A 24872-nucleotide genomic window follows, 5' to 3' on the forward strand; every position below is an offset into this window, starting at 1 on the left:
CTTCATGCCTCTTGGATACCACAAGTAAACTAGTTCTTCCATGTCTCTAAATGATGAACCCATGAGCCAAAACAAGTTAATGAACTTTTATAAGCAACTTACTTAATTAATTCCCTTTAATGGAGTAAGACTCAAGTTTTTCACCAAAGGTTTCAGAAGTTATGACGTATAATCCAAAATTACTTTCAACTTGTAAAAATACATTATCATGAATATTGGACAGATTGGATTATAATTAATTAAATATGTTTTGCTTTCTACATATTCATAGTTAGAATTTCAGTGTAGCCTCTAACATGGTGTTGGCTAATCTCAGGATAAATTGACCTGTTGTAAAGTTAAGATGCTAAGGGTCAGTGTTTGCATTTCTACACCTTTCACATTGCATCACTTGATGCTAAGAAGAACTCTGTGGTATGTTATATGTAAAAATAAGACTGAAATAAGCTGACAAAGACTTAGGGTGAAAAATAAGATATTTAGCAGAATTGAAGAAAACATTTTGGTAATAATAACAAATTTAGAGATGCCGTTGAAACCATTTAATTATTTTAACATGTTTGTTATTCTTTTTTCTGTAACTTGGGACACTAATTGAAAATTTCAGAAAATTAATATGTAGTTTAAAATATTTAAAATATGAGAATTCAAATGATGTATTAGCACATAAATTCTTAACATTTTGAAATAAATAATGAATGATCTATATTAGGAAATAAAATCTTTATATGATATATACACACAATTGTAGAACTTGGTTTCTTCATGATCAATAATTGGCTTTCAGAGGCAAGTTAATTATGCAATGATTGTCATTGGTTTTATTATACTTTACAATCAATTAACCAATGCTTTGTTTAGTTGACAAATACAGACACAGGTGAATTCATTTTACCTTTTTCCTTAGGCCTGTCTTCTCATGGGCTTATAGCTATGTCTGTGTCAAATGAATTTGTGAAAATCTAATCTCTTATTTTAAACAATTTCAACAGTCAGTAAACACTGTCAAGTTATTATTCCATGACCGTTTGAGATGAAAAACCAGCTGTTTTGGGTGTCCTTGACATGCTGGCTAAAGACATACATTTATTTGTGCATTTTCTGCCCTGTGTCTCCTCTGCATATATTATATTAGCAGTTTCAGTTTAAAGTTTATTTTTCTGTAATTCAAATTCCTTGCTTCTTATGCTGGTTGTCATATGAATATGCCTTTCTAACATTAGGATAAAACACTCTTCTTGGTATTTTCTTTCAGTCCTGTCTTGAATTATTTTTAATCAAAACACTAGGCCAAGGTCAACTGATTGTAATTTGTTTATAAGGAAAAAATGGAAGGTGACCTGAAGAATTTTCTCTCCCTCCATTTACCCAAGAGTAGTTATTCTTATTTTGAAATGAGAAATTCCTTTAGAATTTCCCAAGATCAAAGAGGGATATATCACTAACAGCTAAGACCCTGTTGTCTTCATCTCTAAGTTGACTAATCTTGTCCAAAAGAGGCCTCTTCTGTGTTGGAATTGCCTTTAGTTTTAAAAAAACAATTATGTGCAAAGTGCTTCTTCCATCTTATTCAAATTCCAAAGTTAGAAGAAAAGGCATCTGAAGTTTCCAAGTAGAACTATACAGACCTAATGTTTTTAATATCCCCATAAATAAGCATTCTGGCATAAGTGAGCTTTTGCTGGTTGCTCGTTGAATGGTGTCTTCGCCACTCACAGATCAACACAGAATGAGTGTAAGGTAAACTCTTTGGTCTAAAGAGAGAATGCATAAGGCTCTGCAGCTGTAAACATGTCTACTGACCCAAGCTAGACTGCCTTAGTTATTTTTAGGATTTTTATTCCTACTTATAAATTTTCCACCTCAGGCTAAAGGAATGCTGGGTATTAAGGAGAGTTAGTAAGACAGAAGGGGCAATAATTTGGAAATGCAAAACCTAGAAAAGGTGGAGATGATTTATCAGAGTCATGGAGGATTTAATAGCATATTAATGTCAACATCATTATGGCTCACACACACCTATCATGCTTGTAGCACTGATGCCCAAGGTCCATAGATGGCCAGTCTTACATCTCAGATCACCTTGTTTCACCAGACTTTTGGGCCACCCAGAGGCTACATCTCTTAGAGAGCATAATATTAAAAGAATGAAAAGCAATGACAAGTTAGGACAATGTGTGAAAAACATGAAAAATTTTATATTCTCTCATGATACATATAATTCAATATGCTGCTACAACAAATTTAAAAATATATATGCTTGTTTCCAAGGATAACCCATGTATTTTCATGGTCTAATGAAGTTAGACAGCATTGTTATTTGTGACTTGACGCCTCTACAATTGCTCCTTGTTAAAATAGCAAAATGAATATACAACAAAAACTAACCATGCGTTATACCCAAGGAGGGTTCAAGAAGTTTTTCAGATGACCTTCAACTAATGAAGCAATCTGTCTTATTTGGGGATCCGTAAGCAGCAAAGGTAAACATTGCTTTAGACATTTCTGTTGAAATGGCATAAAACACATGGATTACATACTGCTTTGGGGGTTTTAAATACTTGGAAGCAATGCAGTGAACACAAATATTACTGTGAAGAATATTTCAGCAAATGGGACACTTACAAAATGGATAAAACCGAAGAAGTGTCTCATGTTTATAATTCTCACCTGAAGAGATTTATCTATATGGGTGGACTTTATCAACATTCGAAACTTTGTTTCCAAGAGGTTTTTCCTGTAGAATTTTAGGACTTTCTAGGAAGATGCATGACAGATGCATGCCATTGTTGCTGGTGTGGGTCACTGTGAAACTGCCCTAATGAGACCATTATGCTGCCTACTTGTGATATTTGGTTGTGAGTTGATGACAATGTTGTAGAGAAAATAGACACTGAAGCTGTTGGAAAATTTTACAGGTTGACATCAATTATCACCTAGAACTCTTCTCTCAGTTTTCTGAGTGAATGAGAATTGTGTTTAAAAAGACACTTTCTGCCTCATTTCTTCTCCAGTTATTTTGAAAAAACTCAGGTACTGATTTCTTAGGAAAAGAGGAATACAGGGAAACTAGAGGCAGGAATTTGTGCTGCACACAACCTAGCCATGACTCTGGGTGCACCAGCCCTTTGGATCTGGGCAGGGAAGCATTTGCCTAGGTATCAGACTGGCTATGTGGCTCCACAGAACAAAGATGGGGAAGCAGAGACATCAGCTTCTCTTGTAGCACAGCACACAGCCTTCTAGGAGTAGATCAATGCTTTTTAAAATTACTAGCACAAATACTTATCTCAACTCAACAGAAAAAAATAGCAATCTATACCTGGTTGTCCTGAAAATGTTTCATTAGTTTACTTGTATTCAGTAAATATAAAACCATAGTTGGTGATTTTTCAGTAAGTACGGAATACTTCGTGGCTTTTTTTCCCATGCAAAGTGTATAAATATTGTAGGGCCAAAGACTCAGTCTATCTTTTTGATGAAATAAACCTACAGAGGATAGATTCCAGTGTCAGTAAGACAAATAATATCTGCTTCTCTGAGGAAGTAAGTTTGCTACATGCACACACCACACACACACACACACACACACAGAAAAATGGTCAAAAGTTGCTTTTATAAAATCCAAGAATAAATTTGCTGCATTAGCACCTTACTCCATGAAGACTACAGTATATGAATACAAAATAATAGGTATGAATGTTTGATGATTTGTGGAAAAATATCTTGTAGTCATCACTTTCTCCTTTCTCCAAATTCTGTGTATTGTCCCTGAAACAGTTCAGGCTTACGATTCTTTTGCGTCGTTTCCATGGTGCTCCCCCTTAATTCGGTCTCTTCATGTCTCACCTGGATTATTTTGAAAGCCCCACGATTGATCTTCAACTTTTGAAGCTTTCCCTAATAAAGTAAATGCTTGGCAAAATCCTCAATTAATCTTCTTTAAAGCACTATTCTGTTCTTGTCGCATGCTCAATTGAGGAATCTCAGACAGTAACCCTCTGCATAGAGCAGTTCTCAAATTCACAAGCCCCTAATGCCCCTTGCCATAAGTAAGAAGGTGGTGTATTTAATTTTGGAGTAAAGGAAATATATATGTCACAAAATCAAAATATAAGATCGATTACAATTCAGCTAATAATTAAGAGAATATAAGGTGTCTCAGTGAATGTATTTTTATGTTTTTGAAGTGTATTTTTTTTATGTTTGTACTTAGCGGTTGTAATAAATTTTGGAAAGTTCCTACTTTATGGAAATGAATCAGTGACTCTAAATGGTTCTTTGAGGTATAGAAACAAAGATAATAACAAAAATACAAATTCCACAATGTAGAATAGAAAACATTACTAGCAATCACAACTTAAATACGAATATAAAAAGCGTCTTTATTAACCTGGGGTAAATAAACCCGGGGCTTTTACCCAGGCAACTAAACAGGTGATGCGGGATGAATGTTTGAAAATGGAACTTTCTTGGACCCACTCATCCCGTTTTCCACTGCCTGCTGTGCACTTGCACCAGACAAGAGCATGATTTCGTCAATGTTTTCCAACAAAACTGGGAATCCAATATTTTCTGGAATAACCATAGAATAATGTTTTCCAGTGTGAATTGGTGAATTTTATGAATGAAAGAGAAGCAGATATTGGATCCACAGTGCCGTCTTTGAAGGTAGCACCTCTAATATCAAAAACTTTTGTGTGGGACCGGGTGTGGTGGCTCAAGCCTATAATCCCGGCACTTTGGGAGGCTGAGGCAGGTGGATCACTTTGAGCCCAGGAGTTCGAGACCAGCCTGGGCAACATCAAAATTCTGTCTATATTTACAAAGAGAGAAAGAAAGAAAAGTTTCATGCTCTGTTATGGCCTAGGAATGTGTAAAATCCATCACACAGTTTATATTTTGCTTGGAGGGGCAAGTAGAATGAGCTTTTGGAAAAATTCTTTTAACAATTCTTTGATCTAGTAATTCCTGAAAATCTTTGAGGCTGATGAAAATACTTCTTCATGTTAGGATGAATCATTCTGTGAGTCCTGGTGCAAGTCAGGCAGAAACTCATGATGGAAGATTTTATACTAAGGACTGGAGGAATATGAGATGTAAAATAGAAATAAAAACTTTTCTTCATGACACTAATTCCTATGGAGACCATTTCCATGTGGGGTGACGTGTACAGTTAACACAAATGACCCTGGATTCCAAGCTCACTGAAATTTTTCTCCAGTGCCTCAGACCTCAGTCTTCACCCCTAACTCTGATTGTCTTGAGTCTCCTGTGTAGAGAAAAGGAGATCATCATTGCAAATACCGTGAACCAAGGCATCAATTTTCACTTCCCAAGTCCAAAAGGATCGCTTGGGCCTGAGGTAGAAAACATTTGAAAGAGAATTGAGCAGGCTAAATGTGTTTTAATTTTTCTGCCATCCCACAGACTGGGAACCCTCAGCAGGACTGCATGTTAGGATGCTTAGGGAGGTGAGGACTGCCCTGAAGCTCTGCTCTCAAGCGGAGCCCTGCAGGTGGCTTATGGCAGCCTTCACTGAAGCTCAGGGATCTGAGTGTGCACTTTCAAGTGTGTAGTGGAAAGGCCACCAGTCTACAAGAGCAGCCTGCACAGCGTCCTGATGGTGCGGCACATGGAGTGACAGGACTGGACACCCTGCAGCAGCTCTGGTGGCCGGTGAGGACAGCCCCAGTAATCTAAGGACACCTTGAGGTACCAAAAGCAGGTGAGCAAGGCCATGTTCCTGCCTGAGGTCTGGAGAGGGAGGAGAAAGGAGCATCAAAAAGTTGTGGAGAGCACTGTCCCAGCCTGGGATGGGAGGACCTGGCTCCATCAGCCATAGGTCACCATCCCAGAGGACAGTGTGGTGCTGACCGCTGCTTGGGGCTTGAATGTACTTCCCTCCCAGCTTTACCAAAGCCAGAAGAGCCCAGAGTTAACTTTGGTGATGAAGAGAAAGAAAAGAACCCCTGAAGGAATTTTCAAGGGACTGTGACCAATGAAGACATGAACTGACAGGCTTATTCCTTAACTGGACAGAGACACATGATGTGACTACTTTCAGTCTCTGTATTAGCCAGAATTCAAGCTCCTAGTAGAAAGCTTTCTGAGTTATGGAAAAATGAAGTTACACTTTCCCTCATGAGTTTGTGATTTAAAATTTTATACCTGCAGAATGTTTCTGATGGATTAGCTCAAGTGGCCTTTGTGAGGGTTACAGTCAGTATCTTCTTAGCCTGAAAAACGTGGTGCTGTTGAGGATAGCTTAAATTTTTCTTAAAAAGTCTGAAACATGATGCAGAATGCTTGCACCAAAAGAATTTTACATTTTCTCCACACTTCTACTTACTAGAGCCAAGTACATCAAAGATGTGGATTAAAACCCGTGATTAAAACCCAGGAAACTCTTGACACTTGTGATAATGTGGATGAACCTGGAGGACATTATGTTAAGTGAAATAAACCAGGGACAGAGAGACAAATACCATATAGTCTCACTTACATGTTGAATCTAAAGAAAGTGAACTCACAGAAGTAGAGAGTAATGGTGGTTACCAGAGGCTGGAGGAGAGAGTGGATAGGGAATGGGGAGATGTTGGTCAATAGGTACATAGTTTTGGGTAGATAGGAAGAATAATTTCTGGTGTTCTTTAGCACAGCATAGTGAATATAGTTAATAAGTGTTGTCTGTTTCAAAATATATGAGGGGATTTTATTGTCACCATTAAAAATGATATCTGTTTGAGGTGACTGATATGCCAATTAATCTGATTTGCTCATTTGACAGTTTATGCATGTATCCAAATATCACATGGCACCCCATACAAATATACTATTATTATTCATCAATTAAAAATAAAATTTAAACTCAGGTGTTAGCAAACTTTTCTGTAAAGAGACAGATGGAAAATGATTTTGGTTTTGTGGACCATGTAAGGTATCTGTTACATTTCTTTCTCTTCTTTTTTTCTCTGTCTTCCCTTTCTCCTTCCCTTTCTCTTTCCTTCCCTCCTTACTTCCTTTTTTTTCTTTTCCCCCTTTCTCTCTCTCTCTTTTTTTTTTGAAACACAGTCTTGCTCTGTTGCCCAGGTTTGGAGTACAGTGGTAAGTTCACAGCTCAATGTAGCCTCAACCTCCCTGGGCTCATGTGATCCTCCCACCTCAGACACCCAGGTAGCTGGGACCATAGTCACATGCCATAATGCCCAGCAAAGTTTTGTATTTTTTGTAGAGACAGAGTCTCATTAGGTTGCTTAGGCTGGTCTTAAATTCCTGGGCTCAAGCAATCCACCCGTCTCGGTGTCCCAAACTGTCAGGATTACAGGCCTGCACCACCATGCCCAGCCACCCACCCCCCGCCCCGACTTTTTTTTTCTGAATACAACACTTTACGTATGTAAAACCATTCTTAGTTCTTTGGGTGTATAAAAGCAAGTTGTAATCTAGATTTGGGTTGCCAGCCCTAGTTTGCTGAGCCCTGCACACTAAATGTGTCTAACACTTTCCCTTAAAACACTCTCATAGCATTTATCACATGGCAATGTGTACTAGGTATTTGTATACTTTACTTACACTTGGTGCAATTCTGACTTCCGTGAAGGAAGGGTGCTATCTTATCCTTAGTGCTTAGGAATAAGCTTGGAATCATCAAGGCTCTACTATTCCTTACTAGCTATGTGACTTTGGACAAATTCCTTTTATCTCCCTGACTTTTTGTTTCCTCAGTTATAAAATAGGATTAGTAAAGTACTTATCATGAAATAGTATTTTTTTTCACAAAAATAGTTGTGAAGATTAAATGAATTAAAACACATAAAATAGTTAGGTTGTGTTACACCAATATTCAGAGCAGGTTTATCTACAGGAACCAAAAGAGAAACAACCCAAATGTCCATTGATGGATAAATGGAGAAACCTAATGTCATGTAGGAAGAAAACTCTGGTCTGTACTATAACGCAGATGAACTTTCAAGACATTATGCTATGTGCAATAAGCCAGACACAAAAGGACAAATATTACATTATTCTATGTATATGAGGTACCTAGAGTAGTAAAATTCATTAAGACAAGAAATAGAGTAGTGGTTTCCAGGGGCTGGTATTGGGGTTATTGTTTAGTTGGTTCAGAGTTTTTGGTTGGGAAGATGAAAAAGCTCTAGGAATGGATGGTAGTGATGCTTGCACAATAGGAATGTACTTAATGATACTGAATTTTACATATAAAAATGATTCAAATGGTAAATTTCATGTGATGTGTATTACCATAATTAAAAAATTAGTATATGATCTGATCCAAAGTAGCTAAAAATCTACTGAGTTCTGCAGAAGTAGAAATTATAATTAGTAGTGCTTTTTTTTTGAGACGGAATCTTGCCCTGTCACCCAGGTTGGAGTGCAATGGCATGATCTCTGCTCACTGCAACCTCCGCCTCCTGGGTTCAAGTGATTTTCCTGCCTCAGCCTACCAAGTATCTGGCATTACAGGTATGTGCCTCCATGACTGGCTAATTTTTTGTATCTTTAGTAGAGATGGGGTTTCACCATGTTGGTCAGGCTGGTCTCGAATTCCTGACCTTGTGATCTGCCCACCTCAGCCTCCCAAAGTGCTGAGATCACAGGTGTGAGTCACCATGCCTGACAATTAGTAGTATTAACAGTGGGAATAAAAGTGTCAGTAAAGCATATTGTTTCACAGCATCTAGCTCAGAGCCTTGAAAAAGCAAACATTAAATAATATGTATAGATGGTATTAAATGTAAGCTTCTATAGTAGAATAATTCAGAATAAAACATGAAATAATGCCAAGTAATGTTAGTTGTTAACCAAAGAAATGTCAAAACTCCGAAAGAGCTTCTTGAATTAGGTTATGGTAGCCCACTGTTTGATGGGGAGTGGGGGCGTCAGTGATATTTAAGTAGTTTACATGGTCTCAGTCCCCTATGGTTCCATTTAAATTGGCCACCACACTGCCAGTTGTATGCCACTGACAACTTGAAAACAAACTCAACAGGAGGGGGCTGCACTACCATCCTCCACTCCTGGGGCCCAAACCAGAATCAGAGATGAATGGCTTGGGCCTGGGCCTGGCTCGGGACAGGCACCAGAGCCCAGTCAGATATGGGCAAGAAGCACAAGTCAGACAAACACCTCTACAAGGAGTATGTAGAGAAACCCTTTAAGTTGGTCTTCAAAGTGGGAGGAAACAAAGTCACTGAACTCCCCTTGGGCAGCTTGGGGCATGACTCCAGCCTCTTCAAAGACAAAAACGATCATGACAAACACAAGGACAGAAAGTGGAAAAAGAGAAAGATAGGAGAGAAGCAGGTTCTAGAGGAAGAAAAGGGGAGAAAACGCAGAAGAGTTATGGAGGATAAAAAGAAGTGAGATTGAGACCGTGTGGAGAATGAGCCAGGAAAAGACCTCAGGTGTCATGCCCCTGTGAGATTAGACTTGCCCCCTGAGAAGCCTCTCACAAGCTCTTTAGCTAAATAAGAAATAGAACAGACACCCCTTCAAGAAGCTTGGGATCAGCTGATGAGACAATTGCAGAGAATAGATCTAAGTGCTTTCTTTTCATTTCCTGTGACTGATTTTATTGCTTCTGGCTACTCCATGATCATTAAAACACCCAGTGGATTTTAGTACCATGCAAGAAAAGATCAAGAACAATGACCACCAGTTGATAGAAGAACTAACGGGTAACTTCAAACGAATGTGTGCTAATGCCATGATTTACAGCAAACCAGAGACCTTTTATTATAAAGCTGCAAAGAAGCTGTTGTACTCAGGGATGAAAATTCTTAGCCAGGAAGTAATTCAGAGCCTGAAGCAGAGCATAGACTTTATGGCTGACTTGTGGAAAACTCGAAAGCAGAAATAGAACAGACACCTCGCAGGGTGGGGAGGACAGAGGCTGCTGTCCAACAGAGAGAGAGAGAGAGAGAGAGAGAGAGAGAGGAGAGAGAGAGGAGAGAGAATCTGAAGATGGCCAAGCACTCAAAGCCAAGTCTTCAAGAATCCTAGTAAAGAAAATAAAAAGAAAGACAAGATGGCCAAGCACTCAAAGCCAAGTCTTCAAGAATCCTAGTAAAGAAAATAAAAAGAAAGACAAAGGTGTGATTTCAGATAAGTTTAAGAGCAATAACTTAGAAAGAGAGCAGGAACAGCTTGACCACGTTGTGAAGGAGTCTGGAGGAAAGCTGATCAGGCGGGCTATGAACAGTACAAAGTTGAAAGAAGAAAATCAGATGGAATGATGATGTTGAGGTTTCTCCATCCTGTGAATCCCATTGTAGGAGAGCCAGGCTACTGCCCTGTGAGACTGGGAATGACAACTGGGAGACTTTAGTCTGGAGTGAATACTTTGCAGGAATTCAAAGATGATAAAAGGAACAAAGTCACTCCAGTGTTATATTTGAATTATGTGCCCTACAGTTCTTAATGCACCACATTATGACGCCACTTTTGCAAATATCAGCTAGAATGATGCTGATTTAATCTATTCAACCTATAGGGAAGACTCTGATCTTCCAAGTGATTTCAGCATCCATGAATTTTTGGTCACATGCCAAGATTATCCATATGTTATGGCTGATAGTTTACTGAATGTTTTAACAAAAGGCGCGCATTCCAGGACCCTACAAGAATTGGAGATGCCATTGCCTGAAGATGAAGGCCATGCTAGGACACTTGACACAGCAAAAGAAATGGAAATTACAGAAAAAGAGCCAGCAGGGCATTTGGACTTCAATACTCAAGACAGGCTCATAGCGGTGAAAGCAGTACCATACTTCAGCTTACCACTTGAAGTTTTTGACTCTGAAGAAGCTGAAGCATTCCAGTAGAGACCATCAGATTGACCAGGGAGCTCCAGGAAGCCCCAAATGAACTTTTGAGCACCAGACCCTCTCAACATGATCTGTCTCTTGGGTCCCTCATACAGAGAAATGCATCTCACTGAACAAGTGACCAATAATCTTAAATAATTTGCACAGGAAGTCACTCCAGGTGATATTGTAAGCACCTATAGAGTTGGAAAAGCAATGGGGAGTTCCATTCCTTCCCCTGTCGTGGAAAACAACTTCGTGGATTTGATAGAAGATATTCAGGAACCTAAAAAGATGGATGTTGCTGAGTGTGGTCCTAATGGGAGTTGAGGCTGCCTGGTATTTGGTTATATATTATGTACATACTTATTCATTATTTTTTTTTACCCAACCCCTACAGCCCTCGCTCCAGACAGAGTTTTGCTCTTGTTGCCCAGGCTAGAGTGCAAGATCTCAGCTCACTGCAACCTCTGCCTCTGGGATTCAGACGATTCTCCTGCGTCAGTCTCCCAGGTAGCTGGTATTACAGGAGTGCACCACCATGCCCAACTAATTTTTGCATTTTTAGCAGAGAGAGGGTTTCACCATGTTGGTCAGGCTGGTCTTGAACTCCTGTCCTCAGGTGATCCACCCACCTTGTCCTCCCAAAGTGCTGGGATTACAGGGGTGAGCCACTGTGCCCGGCCCATACTTTTTCATTCTTAACTTAGAGATGCTTTTCAGAAGATACTAAATATTTGTAAATTGTGTTTTTAGTTAAACTTAGGAACAGTGAAAAAAAAAAGACTCGAGAGAGAAACCTCTAAGAATAAAATTAATGCGTTTCTAATTCTCTGTCACAATTATTCAATTTTAAAAAACAGAAAAGGATCAAAAATCTTATTATGAAATGTTTCTACCAGTTTTACCTTGTGTATTAGAAATGCAATATGGTTTTTGGTGCATTTTAATTAGTTTCATAAGGAGTCCCAATCAGCTGATGTGTGGTTTTAGAATTATTCCTGTAATTGTCAACCTGGAGAGCTCTTCACTATTTTATTTGTACTTCACTGAAAATTAAAGTTCACTTTTGTGCCTCATTTTATACATAATGTGTTGTAAAACATCACCATTTGGGATTATTCCTTCCAATAGTATATATATGTGTATTTTCTATTTATAACTAGCTGACACAGGACCAGTCTCATCATCTCATTTGATTTTTGTATTAGTAGATTCAACAATCTCCCTTTTGTTCAAATTGAAAAAGTGTAAAATGAGGATGAGGATGATGATGATGATGATTGTGACTGCACTGATAATTCTTTGTATGCTGTTATTTTAGCTTTAAACATTTTTAAGTGTTATCTAGTACAAAAGCTACTTAAATCAGATACCCCAGTCTCCATGATGATTATTATATATTGCATGCCTGTATCAAAATCTATCATGTATCCCATAAATATATATACCCACTGTATACCCACAAAAATTAAAAATTAAAAAGGAAAATAAACCAAAAAAGGTCAATTTTTTTATATCATAGAGTTAACTTTTTAAAAAAAAATTTGTTTCATTATATTTAGGAAACAGCTTTATAGGGTTTTAGAGAACATGGTTTTTCTTCCATGTACCTTCCTATTTATTTTTTATGATGCTCAAAATTGCTAAGTTTCCAGATGTTTTAGTAAGAATTAGCAATGCCCTGAATTTCATAGCTTTCATAAAGAATTTCCTATGTACCATCTCGTCACCATCTCTTTCCTGTTACAGGAAAGAAATAAGATATTCTATAGTCAATTTAGATTGCTTGCCAAAATAGTTTTAAACTGATTTGTAATTTTTCCTAAACCAGAATGGGAATGTTATGGTTTAAAGTATTACTATATATGACATTGTCACCCTGTGTTTTAGACACGTAAGAAATGTAGAGAAATTGTTGTAAAATATATTTTAGAAAAGATGTTAGAACAGGATGAGGACAGAAGTCTGTGAAGTGTTGTGAGGAAGGCATAGGGAAGCAGGAGGAAGATGAGGAGATCACAGGATGACCTGGGGCCAAAGGTCCCAGGATCTCCACAGCACTGCTGGCCTTTCACCCACAGTTTTTCTCAATCTTCCTTCCTCAAGGAAGTAAATGGATATTGTAAACAGCGAGTAATTATAACACAACAAAAATCAAAAGTAATGACTCTGGAAAATGTTAGTCAAAAATGGAGAAATAGTTGAAATATTTTAATGTTTCCTCTGTCAATTTCTAATTATGTATGTATCCTCTTCCACTCAATATCCAAACAACTCTTTTACTTCTTTATGCAAAGAAACATGAAAGAATGAAAAGGTTAATTACAGGTGTATGATTAATTCTGTGTATATAAGTTTGCAAATTGATGTTAATGTATTCAATAAGTATACATCAATACACACAAAATGCACACATTTGTATATGTGTATATATATGTGTATGTACTATGTACCAAATATATACTAAATATGTATATATAGAGAGTGTGTGTATTTAATAGTCCAATCAAAATTTCAAGAACTTTATATTTTACATAATCGCACCAATTTTTCTGAAGCTGAATATAGATAGATATATAGTCAGTATGTGTGGGTGTGGAATATATATATGGTCAGTGTGTGGGGGTGTGAAATATATATATATGTATGGTTAGTGTGTGGATATGTGTATATATACAAGTATCTATGTCAGTATATACATACATGGTCAGTGTGTGCATATACACACACATATGTGTCAGTAATATATGTACATATACTTCAGTATATGCTGACTATGTATAAGTATATACTGACTAGTTATTGTCAGTATATACTGTTGATATGTAAGTCAGTATACACATATATATATATACTGACATATATATGTATGTATATACTGACATTTATAGGTATAGTTAGATAGTGTGTGTATATTCAGCTGCAGGAAAATTGGTGCCATTATATAAAATGTGAAGTTTTTGAAATTTGGATTTGGCTATTAAACCTGACTTTGTTGTCATTAAGTTTACATCAATATTTCCTAGAACTGCACATTGCTAAATTTTTCTGCAAAATCAGTATTTCTAAAATATGATGGGGCATTTGATACAAGAAAAGACAAATAAAGAAAAAGTAGAACTTCATTTGTCATTCTTCCTAAGTGTCTCCTTAAGAAAACAATGTTATCCAAAGTTATTTAGACAAAAGCTTAAAAAAAAAACACTTCATAACTCATGCTAGTACTTGATGATTCTTTTGTTTATCAAGTTTTCTTCTTTTTATGATTAGTATACCTTTAATTGCGAACATTCATTGGATTGGCTCAGTAGTATTTTATGTGAGACAACTTTCCATTTTAATAACTACATATTCTCCTTTGTTAATATGAAATAGAAGTGCAGGAGTAGAGATGAAATGGATAGTATTGCCAGAAGCAATTTGAAACTGGCTAGGCCAAAGCATGTATGTATTTTGTCCTCTTTTTCTGTTTTCAGAAAGTGCTTACATTAACTCTCATTCTCAGCCAGAAGACTTAGTTTGTTAATGATTCAGAAGGGCTTTTTTTATATATTGAAAACCATGAACTCTGTTGTGCAGAGTACAACCAAGGAGCAGGCCCATGGGTTTGAATTTGGAAATTAATGTTGGTGCATGGAAATGAATTTCATAGAAAAGGATAATTTAGAAACCTACGTGATAAACTGCAAGCACAGAGCAAATGGAGATATACTGGATCTTTTTCCTCCACTTCTTGTATTTCTCCACTATTCAAATGTCCTTCTACTTGACCATGGTTTTTTGGCACACTGACTAGGTTCAGTGATGAAGAGGCAGAGAAAATATTTACTGAATATTTTTAATAAAAAATGAATAGCTCAGGATATTTGTAAGGGCCTTTTAATATCAAGATATTTATTTTCTACATTAGAAAGTATAACTCCTACTGAAAACTTAGTACCACAGTTTAAAATCATATTACTAAATAATAGCAAAATTCTTACATTGGAGAAACGACCCGTAAATGGTTTGTTAAAGCATGTGATCTTTAACTGTTTGAAATTTCCACTACTGTACAATGCAGTATCCTAGAACAGAACAGCATGTGAGATTTCATTGTTTTGTATGAGGAAAGAAATTTGTAAAATTGTATGCAATAATTTAAAAATATAAAGATCATCAATCTCTGACAGAATAATGTAAATGTAGCAAATATTTAAAATAACTAATAAGAGTTAAATTCCCCCACATTTTTCTTTTCTTGTCTCCTTCCCTTCCCTTTCCCTTCATTCCTATCCCTTTCCCCTTCCTCTTCGCTTTTCTCCCTTTTTCCCTTTCCCTTTTTCCAAGTAGCTGGGATTATCCTTGTCTCAAATGGCTGGTATTACAAGTACTTACCACCTTGCCCAGCTCATTTTTGCATCTTTTAGTAGAGATGGGGTTTCACCATGTTGACCAGGCTGTTCTCCAACTCCTGGCCTCAGGGGATCTGCCCACATTGGCCTCTCGAAGGGCTGGGATTACAGGCATGAGCCACCATGCCTGGCCCCCATTTTTCATAAAATCAAAACTCTTACATATTCCTCTCCTTAGTTTGTAGGTCGGAAGCTACACTAAGCTTCCCGATGTGCCTAGATGTTAGGTATGCCAAAGTACTTGTACAACAAAGGGCCTGAAAAGTAGAATACAGTGGAAAATGTTTTGCCTGCGGATATTGCTGACTACATTTTTTATCTGTGCCTCTAAGAGCTATTAAGTTCTTAGAACTAGTAAGTCCGATGGCATTCTGTTTTTATGCTTTTTTTTTTTTCAGATTTGTAGCATGTGACAATGTGAATATGTTACAAATGTTGAGTGATTCAGCTGACTCTAGGCCAAACAAAATATCGTCAGCCTATCTATAGCAAAATGCATTTTAGTTGAAGAGATATATAGATTTTAAAGAAATTAATCTTATTTACTTCTGCAAATAGTATGCTTCAGCAGCATATGTAATTGTATTTAATTAAAGTTCATCTAAAATAGGTTGTTAGTACTATGACAGGAAGTGGCATCCAAACAAACAAAATATTCTTAAGGATATTAATATAGATTAGACATGAGAACAAGAAATATTTGGCTGGTTTGATTCTTTTGGATCACTTGAAAAATTATTTTTAAAATTTTTGTAATTGAGGCATAATTTAAAATACAATCAAATGCATAGATATAAAGTGTGAGGTCTAGTTAATATTTACAGATGTATATTCCTGTATTACCAGAGCCCAGATCAAGTTACAGATCATTTCATCACCCCTTTGCCATTTGTTAATACTTTTTTTTTTCTTTAAGATGGAGTTTCACTCTTGTTACCCAGGCTGGAGTGCAATGGCGCGATCTCAGCTCACCGCAACCTCTGCCTCCTGGGTTCAGGCAATTATCCTGCCTCAGCCTCCCAAGTAGCTGGGGTTACAGGCACGCACCACCATGCCCAGCTAATTTTTTGTATTTTTAGTAGAGATGGGGTTTCACCATGTTGACCAGGATGGTCTCGATCTCTTGACCTCGTGATCCACCGGCCTTAGCCTCCCAAAGTGCTGGGATTACAGGTATTAGTACTTTTTATTCATTATCTAGGCACCTTCCACCCATCACTATTCTAATTTCTTTAGTATTATTTAGGTTGGCTTCTGCTTTTGAGATTCAAATAAATGGAGTCACACAGTACCAGAATCAAGCAGTAGCTTTTGTACCCAGCTCCTTTAGGGAGCATAAGGCTTCTGAGTTTCATCCATGTTGTTTCATGTTTGTAGCACATTCTCTTCTATTGCTGAGTGGATTTCAATTGTGCTATTTGTTTATCCAGTCTTTTTAAAATGGACACCTATGGCTTGTTTCCAGTATGAATCTATTATGAATACATTTCTACAAACATTCTTTTACATTTCTTTTGGGAGTGGAATTTCAGTATGTGAATCTCTTAAGAAACTCAAACTGTTTTCAAAAGCTTTTGAATATGTTACACTCACATTGGCAATGCATGTCAATTCCTGGTCAACATTTGGTGTTAAATAACCAGGTTATTTAACACCTGGTTAAATAACCTGGTCAACATTTGGTGTTAAAATCATTAACCATTCGGGAAATATAAGTTAATATCATAGAGAAATAATATGTTCTCCAGGATGGCTAAAATTAAAGATTGACAACACCTGTGTACTATATTATTCATGGCACCACAAACAACATGAGTTTCAGCATATTTGTATGTTTCTTTTGCCCCTGAAGCCCACAGGGGCAATGCAATAGGGCACACATGAATATTACAAAACTCATGGCAGACTTATATTGCAGCTGAGAAATAATGAGCCTGGGGAATCTACTGCAGTTATAGCAAGTAGTAAGTAAGAAAGGTCTGTGTGTGAAAGAAAATGGTAACTTCACCTCTCAAGGTTGCCAGCTGCATAAACAGCCACGGAAAAGAATGGTCCATAAAAGAGCTTTTAGGGCTTTGTAGTCTTAGCACAGCAAACAAAACGCCTAGAAGTACAAGCTGCTTAAAGTGGACTGTTTCTTCATACATTATTATGTATGGATAACATGATCCTATATAGAGATCTTCTAAGAAATTTAGAAATCTAAAGAACACCAATTAATAAGTGAATTTTAGCAGGTTAACAAGATACAAGATGAATATACAAAAATCAATTTTATTTTTATGTATTAGTTACCATCTGATTTTCAAATTAAGAAAACAATTTCATTCACAATAGCATTAAAAAATAAAATACTTATATGTAGATCTTACACAAGGTATGCAGGACCTGTTCATGGAACAGTATAAAACATAGCTATTAGAGAATAAAAAAGACCCAAATCAATTGAGAGACACACTCTGTTTATGGATTGGAAGAAACCGGAATTGTCTTAATTGTCATACTTGGTTGGTAAGAATGTAAATGGTACCACCACCTTGGAGAATAGTTTGGCAATTTCTTAAAAAGTAAGAGCATATACTTACCGTATAACCCAGCAATTCCATTCCAAAAAATACATGCCCACTCTAAGACTTAAATGTTCATAGCAGCTGAGTGCAGTGGCTCACACCTGTAATCCCAGCACTTTGGGAGGATAAGGTGGGTGGATCACCTGAGGTCAGGAGTTTGAGACCAGCTTGGCCAACACGGTGAAACCCTGTCTCTATTAAAAATGTAAAAATTAGCTGGGCGTGCTGGCACAAGCCAGTAATCCTAGCTACTCAGGAAGCTGAGGCAGGAGAATTGCTTGAACCCGGGAGGTAGGGGTTGCAGTGAGCTGAGATTGCACCACTGCACCCTAGCCTGGGCAACAGAGACTCTGTATTAAAAAATGTGTATTTTCATAGCAACATTATTCATAATAGATGATATGGTTTGGCTGTGTCCCTACCCAAATCTCATCATGAATCGTAGCTGTCATTAATTCCCATGTGTTGTGGGAGACTCCCATTGAATCATGGGAGTGGTTTCTCCTATACTGTTCTTGTGGTAGAGAATCAGTCTTACAAGTTCTGATCATTTTATAAGTGGACACCGCTTTTGCTTGTCATTCTCTCATTTGCTGCCATGTAAGATATGCTTTTCACCTTCTGCCATGATTGTGAATCTTCCTTAGCCACGTGGAACTGTGAGTCCATTAAACCCTTTTTTCTTTATGAATTATCCAGACTCAGGTATGTCTTTATCAGCAGCATGAAAATGGACTAATACAGTAGACAAAAACTAGAAACAACTCAAATGTCCATCAGCTACTGAATGTGGCGTATTCATTAAACTGGTTGCTTTTTAGTAGTAAAATTAAAGAAGTTACTGATATGCCATGATTTCTTTAAGTACCTAGTTGTTCCTTAATGTTATAAATTATTCTTAAGGAGGAATGCCATCCTACTCCTTTCTAGGATTTTCATGTTACTTCTTTAAAATTGCATTCTTCCTTCTAAAAATTTTGTCCTTTCACTTTTTTCTTGTTCAAAAAAATGCAGTGATATATGTGATAGCTCAACTGTCATGCAACTTTTGGCAAGAAAGATGAGGTTGAGTAGGTAACTTCCTGTTTACCAGAGGCAACTGGAATCACTCAAGAATAAAGGGGCACTGTATTCACCATCATATTACCAATTTCTGCTCTGGGAAGATCAAATACATGTCTTATATATTATTCTTCCTGATAAGTATATTTTAAAAGGCACTTTATATATAAAACAAACGTAAGAATGAAAAAATATAGGGATGACCGACCATCTAGGAACCTGAGCACTTGAGGAAATTATAGAGATAGAAAACAAATTAATGGTTGCTATGTATAACTATAAATGTTAGCGATGAAGAGGATTGTTGTAGTGAAGTAGTTCTCTTTCTTGATTGTGGTGGGAGTTTTGGACCCTACGCATGTCATACAACTAGATAGACACATCATTTCCTGGTTTTGATACTGTACTGTTATTTTATAAGATGTAATCATTGGTAGAAGCTAGGGAAAGTACACATCACTTCTCTATACTATCTTTGCCAAGTCATGTGAAGCTATATTTCAAAGTAATTTTTTTCTTAAATAACATTTAATTTCTGACTGGAAGCTTAATTTGTGTTTCAAAACTGATTCAAAAGGACTATGGCCAATGATGAAAATGGTAAAATACAACAGTCGTTCCTATAACTGGCTCTCCTAACTTAGTTATTAAAGTCAGTGTTAAGGGAGGCATTCCAGAAATCCTGTAGGACCTTTACCTATTTTCTTTCACATTAATTTTTGCCAACTAGATGTTTTTAGGTTGTCATATTTTTCCAAGGAACTCAGTAGGAAAAACTTCAGCAGAATTCTAATCCCCAGCATTTTCCTTGATGTGCACTTAGGTCTAAAAAATATTTCTTTGTCGTTAGCAACTTAAACATTATTGTAATGTTTAGAGGACATTACTTTTGCATCATATTTTGATACTATCATATTACATGTAATAATAAATGCATGTCTCTTTTTATACAGGGCTTTCACAGCAATTCATAAATTATCACTAGTTTAACTACAGTTATCCTTAGGAAAAATGTAAATATTACCAACTGTTTTTTTAGGGGCTGGGCTAGGAGATTTTGGTTGAGTGAGCAGTCAGTCACATACAGATGGATAATTTGGTATTCACTAAAATAGTCACTTCTCACAATTTCACCCTTGTGTTTCTTTGCATGTTATCAACTGACTTTTAATAAGAAAGAAAAATACATGTGTTTAATCACTACCCGAAGAAAGTAAACACACCATTTGTGGGAAATAGAATACAATGAGAGGAGCGCAGTCAGCCTCAGGGTGCTCTGACTCCATTCCAACCCTCTCCTCATAGGCCCTGTTTGCGTATCACTTTTGCCTGGTTGTTTCCACTCACCAAATGAAGATGACTTCTTTGCCTGCTCAAGTGATATTTTGAGTTTATATGTTATATCAAATCGTTTATTGGAGGTATGAAAAATGCACACTGATGGTTTTATTGAATTATGCAGTTAGTTACCAAGATGAATAGAACTACACCTACTACCCAAAATTCAAGATGTAGTGGAAATATAGAATAAAGTTATATAGGCTGAGTCATTTAACCATTAGGGCCCTTTCTGACATTATCCGTGAGGGCCAACTGAAGTTCTCCATGGAGTTCATGTGATTTTCTGCCAATGGCTAGTGGAGCAAAAGCCTGCAAGAGGGAACACTCTCCCAACTTCTGGGATGATAAAGGATTTCTCACTGTTCCACCATTCTTACTGTTTCACCATTTTTTTTAACTATTCCAGCTGAACTTTTCTTACTGACCTCTGGTTTCTATCTAAGATGAACATGAACTCCTGCTCACATCTCTCCCTGCAAGATTAGTATCTCTTTAGATTTTAGGCCAAGTGGTGGTTCTGCAAGCTCAAGTCTCCATTGAATTTGTAAAATAATCATGAACTTGAAGTTTGTTTTAAGGGTGAAAATGAGGCTGCTTATAGCTTTCTACTTCCTGGGGCAGAAGCCTGAATTTCCATCCCATAGATTTTGATAATTGTATTTTCATATTCATTGAGTTTGAAGTACTTGTTAATTTCCCTTTTAGTTTCTTCTTTGATTTATTGATTATGAAGTATGTGTTATTAGATTCCTAACATTTCTGGATTTTAAGTTGCTATTGTTGATTTTTTATTTTAATCTATTGTATATCACAGAGATATACGTTGCATGATTTAAATCATGTTAACTGTGTTACAACTTGTTTAATAGTCTATTTTGGTAAAAGTTTCAAGTGAACTTGAAAGAATGCATGTTCTTCTGTTAGGTGAAGCATTCCATAAATATCAGTGAATCATATAGGTTGAGAGTGATAATTAATACTTATGAATCCCTATTTTCTGTCTTCTTGCACAATCAGTTACTAAGACAGGGTAATAGAATATCCCACCATAATTGTGGATTTATCTATTTCTTTCAGTTTTACTAGGTTTCACCTCATGTGTTTTGAAGTTCCATTATTAAGTGTTTGTGTGTTTAGGATTATGTCCTCTGATGAAATAACATCTTTATCATGAAATAATTTTCTTTATCTTTTGTGATATTTTTTTGTACTGGAATCTACTTTGTCTTATATAGCCAATCCAGCTTTTTTTTTTTTTTTTTTGACTAGTGTTAGCATAATATTTATTTTATTCCATGTGTTTACACTTAGGCTTTTTGAGTTTTTTTTATTTAAGTGTGTTCCTTGTAGGCAGCATATATTTGGGTCTTGCTTTCTCATCTAATCTGACCATCATTGCCATTTAATAGGAGTGTTTGCACTGCTTACCTTTAATATGATTGTTTATATGATTAAAGTATAACATCTACTATTTGTTTTTTATTTATTCTATTATTTGTCCATTTTCAAAGCTCCTAGGGAATGTAGATGCATTTTGTAAGAGAATAAATTTTATAAATTATTATATACACTTTGACATTTTAACAATAATTGCCTTTTTTTTAATAAAAAATTTTTGGTAAGCTGAATATTCTTTCTTTGCCAACCTGCTAAGGTTGAAGGAAATACTGCTGAAATAGGACAACTACACAAAGACAGATTTTGAGGGAGTGTTTCTGTATTTTTTACTTTCAAATAGCATAATTGAAAAAGACTGTAGTACCTGATTCTTTATTTGTGTAGTTAGACTTTTTTTTACCAAAATGAAATTAGATCTCAGGTAAATGTTTAAATTCTCCTCAACAAAAAGGCAGATGTACTGACAAAAAGCATGGCTGTTTAAAGCCTATAAATCTCAGAGTGGAATGAGGGAGTTTATTTAAAGCCATCTTCACTCCTCTTCCCTATAAATACATACAATCACACTGGAGTATAGGAGCTGTGACAGTTGCTACCTATTTTACATCTCACTTCCTACCTTCTGCTCACCCTAGGTAATACATGAAATTTTTAATGACTCTGCTGTATATTAAAATGCAATTAGATGAGGAAAGAAACAAACAAATATATCTGGATAAAATCACATTTGAAACAGTTTGTTATCTTAATGGGAAATGTCTCGTCAAGACAAAGTTGATTAAACTATATATTTGCTTTATATATAGAAGCCCCTAATGGTGGCTGGCTTTGCACATTTACTTTGTTTACTTATGTTTTGTGCCCTTAAATATTTTTCAGCCCTGGTACTCATCAAATGTTGAAGAAAGTATAAGATTATGGTGATATGATGATAATTGTAACGATGATGATTGATGATGATGATGATTTACCTGTGTATTATTTCCCCTGTAAACCAAGTCAATATGTACTCTGTAACAGTGCTGCCACTTATGACCAAATACTATAGTTATGGGAATTTTAATTTTTGTTGTTAGTCAGAAGCAATTAAGGCTCCAGCTGAGGGGTTTCTACTTTTCTTTCACACAGCCCCCTGCCCCAGATAGTCACATTATGTAACTTTGACCTGAAGTAAATGAAGAATTTTAACAAATAGATATAACTATATAAAGTAGAGACGTAATCATGCCAGATTATTTATAACCAGCAAGTACTAAGTGATTGACAAATCATGTGAATAATTCATGGCCAGGGATAAAAATGAAACATAAGCTGATTTTTAAAAGTAATATCTTTCCACATGTCTTAATTAGTGATTTTATTTTCTCATCTGTAAGGCAGATATGATAAAGGCAACCCACTGGATGCTTTTAGGAATAAACATGATAATGTGCATGCATGAAAGTGTCTGGTAGAATTCTCAGCATACAATATATGCTTCACAGTTTTTCACTTCTCCCTTTTCCCTTGTTTTTCATTATAAAATAAGTGGCAGACTTTAATAATTTCCTCAGAATTTGAAAATTTTTAAGTGTATACAACAGTAGATAAAATAAATTCTATGTTGCATGAACATTTAGGGACAAAACACTGTGCTCAGAGCAGCATCTTCTCTGTGGTACCAATATCAGCCTTTATAAAAATCAATTACCCTTTAAAAAATAACATCTGCTGTTCCTCAAGCCATATAAAGTGTAAGATAAAGTTTCAGTTGCTCTACATATTTTAATCTCATTCCGGTACTGAAACGCGTGTGCCAGAATGTATATTATGAATGGAGGGGATGAGGTTTTTGTAATTCACAGGCTACGTGGGGTAGAATTCTGGCATTTTAACTCAGGTGCAGTGTCTTATCAGAGGCAGGGGAAGGAGGAGGGTGAATTGGAGAAGAAATATTTGTGGTGGCGGGGAGGCTGAGCTAGAGGATTATGACATAACTGCTTCCCCTGTTCTGTGTACAAAGTTTTGGTGACCATAGAAAAGATGCTTCCAGGTTGAATACAAGTCAATACATGTATAACCCTGACTTAACAAATAAAAGGCTTTCATTTGTTTAAATTTAAGGAAGACAAAAATTGAATATAACATCACATTTGAATAATAATTTAGTTACAAAGTGCTTTAGTATCAATTATTTCATTGTCTTCCTTACAGTCTTATGAGATGATTTATATGACTGTTATTCCCCACACTGTCCCATTTTATGGGTTTTTTTTTTTTTTAAAACAAAGGATAACATTTTTGTCTTAGAGAGGCTGAGTGACTTGACAATTACCACACACTAGTTGGGGGTGGAGTCAGCCAACTTCCTTTCTCTTTTCATTACCCATAGTGGCTTTCTATACCAACCATCAAAGCTGCCTTTAACAAAGGCACACAGACCAGTGCTGTCTAGTAGTGCACAGGTCAGTCACGTTGTATTTCCCACCGTTTCCACTCAGCATTTAATTAAATTGTGTGCACAGCAGCTCACCCTTAAAACCCAGCTGGGATTGCATATTTCCTGAGGCTACAACATCCTGATGAATTTATTTGCTAACACCAAAATTTCATTACTTTATCAGTAATGGCTGAAAATATGGCTTATTTGCATTTGAATACTACTTCATCAAAGTTAAAATCAAGTTGCTGAAGTGTGTCATCTGTTAGCAGAAGTGCAACTATTAACACCAACAAACTAACAAACTGTGAGGGATGCTGAGAAGAGGGATGGCCAGTGGCTCCTGCTTCCTCTAATGAGAATGTACGATCCGAGGGTAGCACAGCAGAACCGTGTCGACTCATTTTTCCTACTTGTGCGTCTCCACATGTGTTCTTATAGTAATTACTTTTCTAAATCTGGAATGAGAGGGAATGAAAATACCATACCAAAGAAAGGTTATGAAATACAAGCTAAAGAGGATGCCATTTATGCTGACCAACCAAGATGAGGGGAAGAAACAAAAATATTGGATAGTTCCTCAAGTTTAACTATGTGCATAAAATACAAGATCCAGCCTAAGATGATGAGTTGGCTGGTAGCATCTCTTTTACCTTCTCCCAACTCTTTTAAAACAATAAAATAATAATAATAATAACAATAAAACAGAAAAAGAGACACATTTTCAGTAGTGTTGTACCTAGGACTATTGATTGCTAGTTAGACCAACCCCAGAAGGATCTCCCACCAATTAAATTTTACATAGGCTTAGGAGAGAACAGTAGATCTGGTAGAGTCAACGGGAATGTACCAGGAG

At 36.4% G+C, this 24872-nt stretch overlaps 1 protein-coding gene and 1 pseudogene across 8 annotated transcripts in view; both read left to right on the forward strand.

Annotated features, from left to right (window-relative positions):
* The window catches only part of CNTNAP3 (contactin associated protein family member 3), a 218309-nt gene that overhangs the window by 17096 nt on the left and 176341 nt on the right, over positions 1 to 24872 (forward strand). The gene's annotated exons all lie outside the window — the stretch shown is intronic.
* On the forward strand, positions 8958 to 11177 carry LOC100393581 (bromodomain-containing protein 7 pseudogene; annotated as a pseudogene).

This window comes from Callithrix jacchus, chromosome 1 (genome assembly GCF_049354715.1).
Source record: "Callithrix jacchus isolate 240 chromosome 1, calJac240_pri, whole genome shotgun sequence".
Lineage (NCBI taxonomy): Eukaryota > Metazoa > Chordata > Mammalia > Primates > Cebidae > Callithrix > Callithrix jacchus.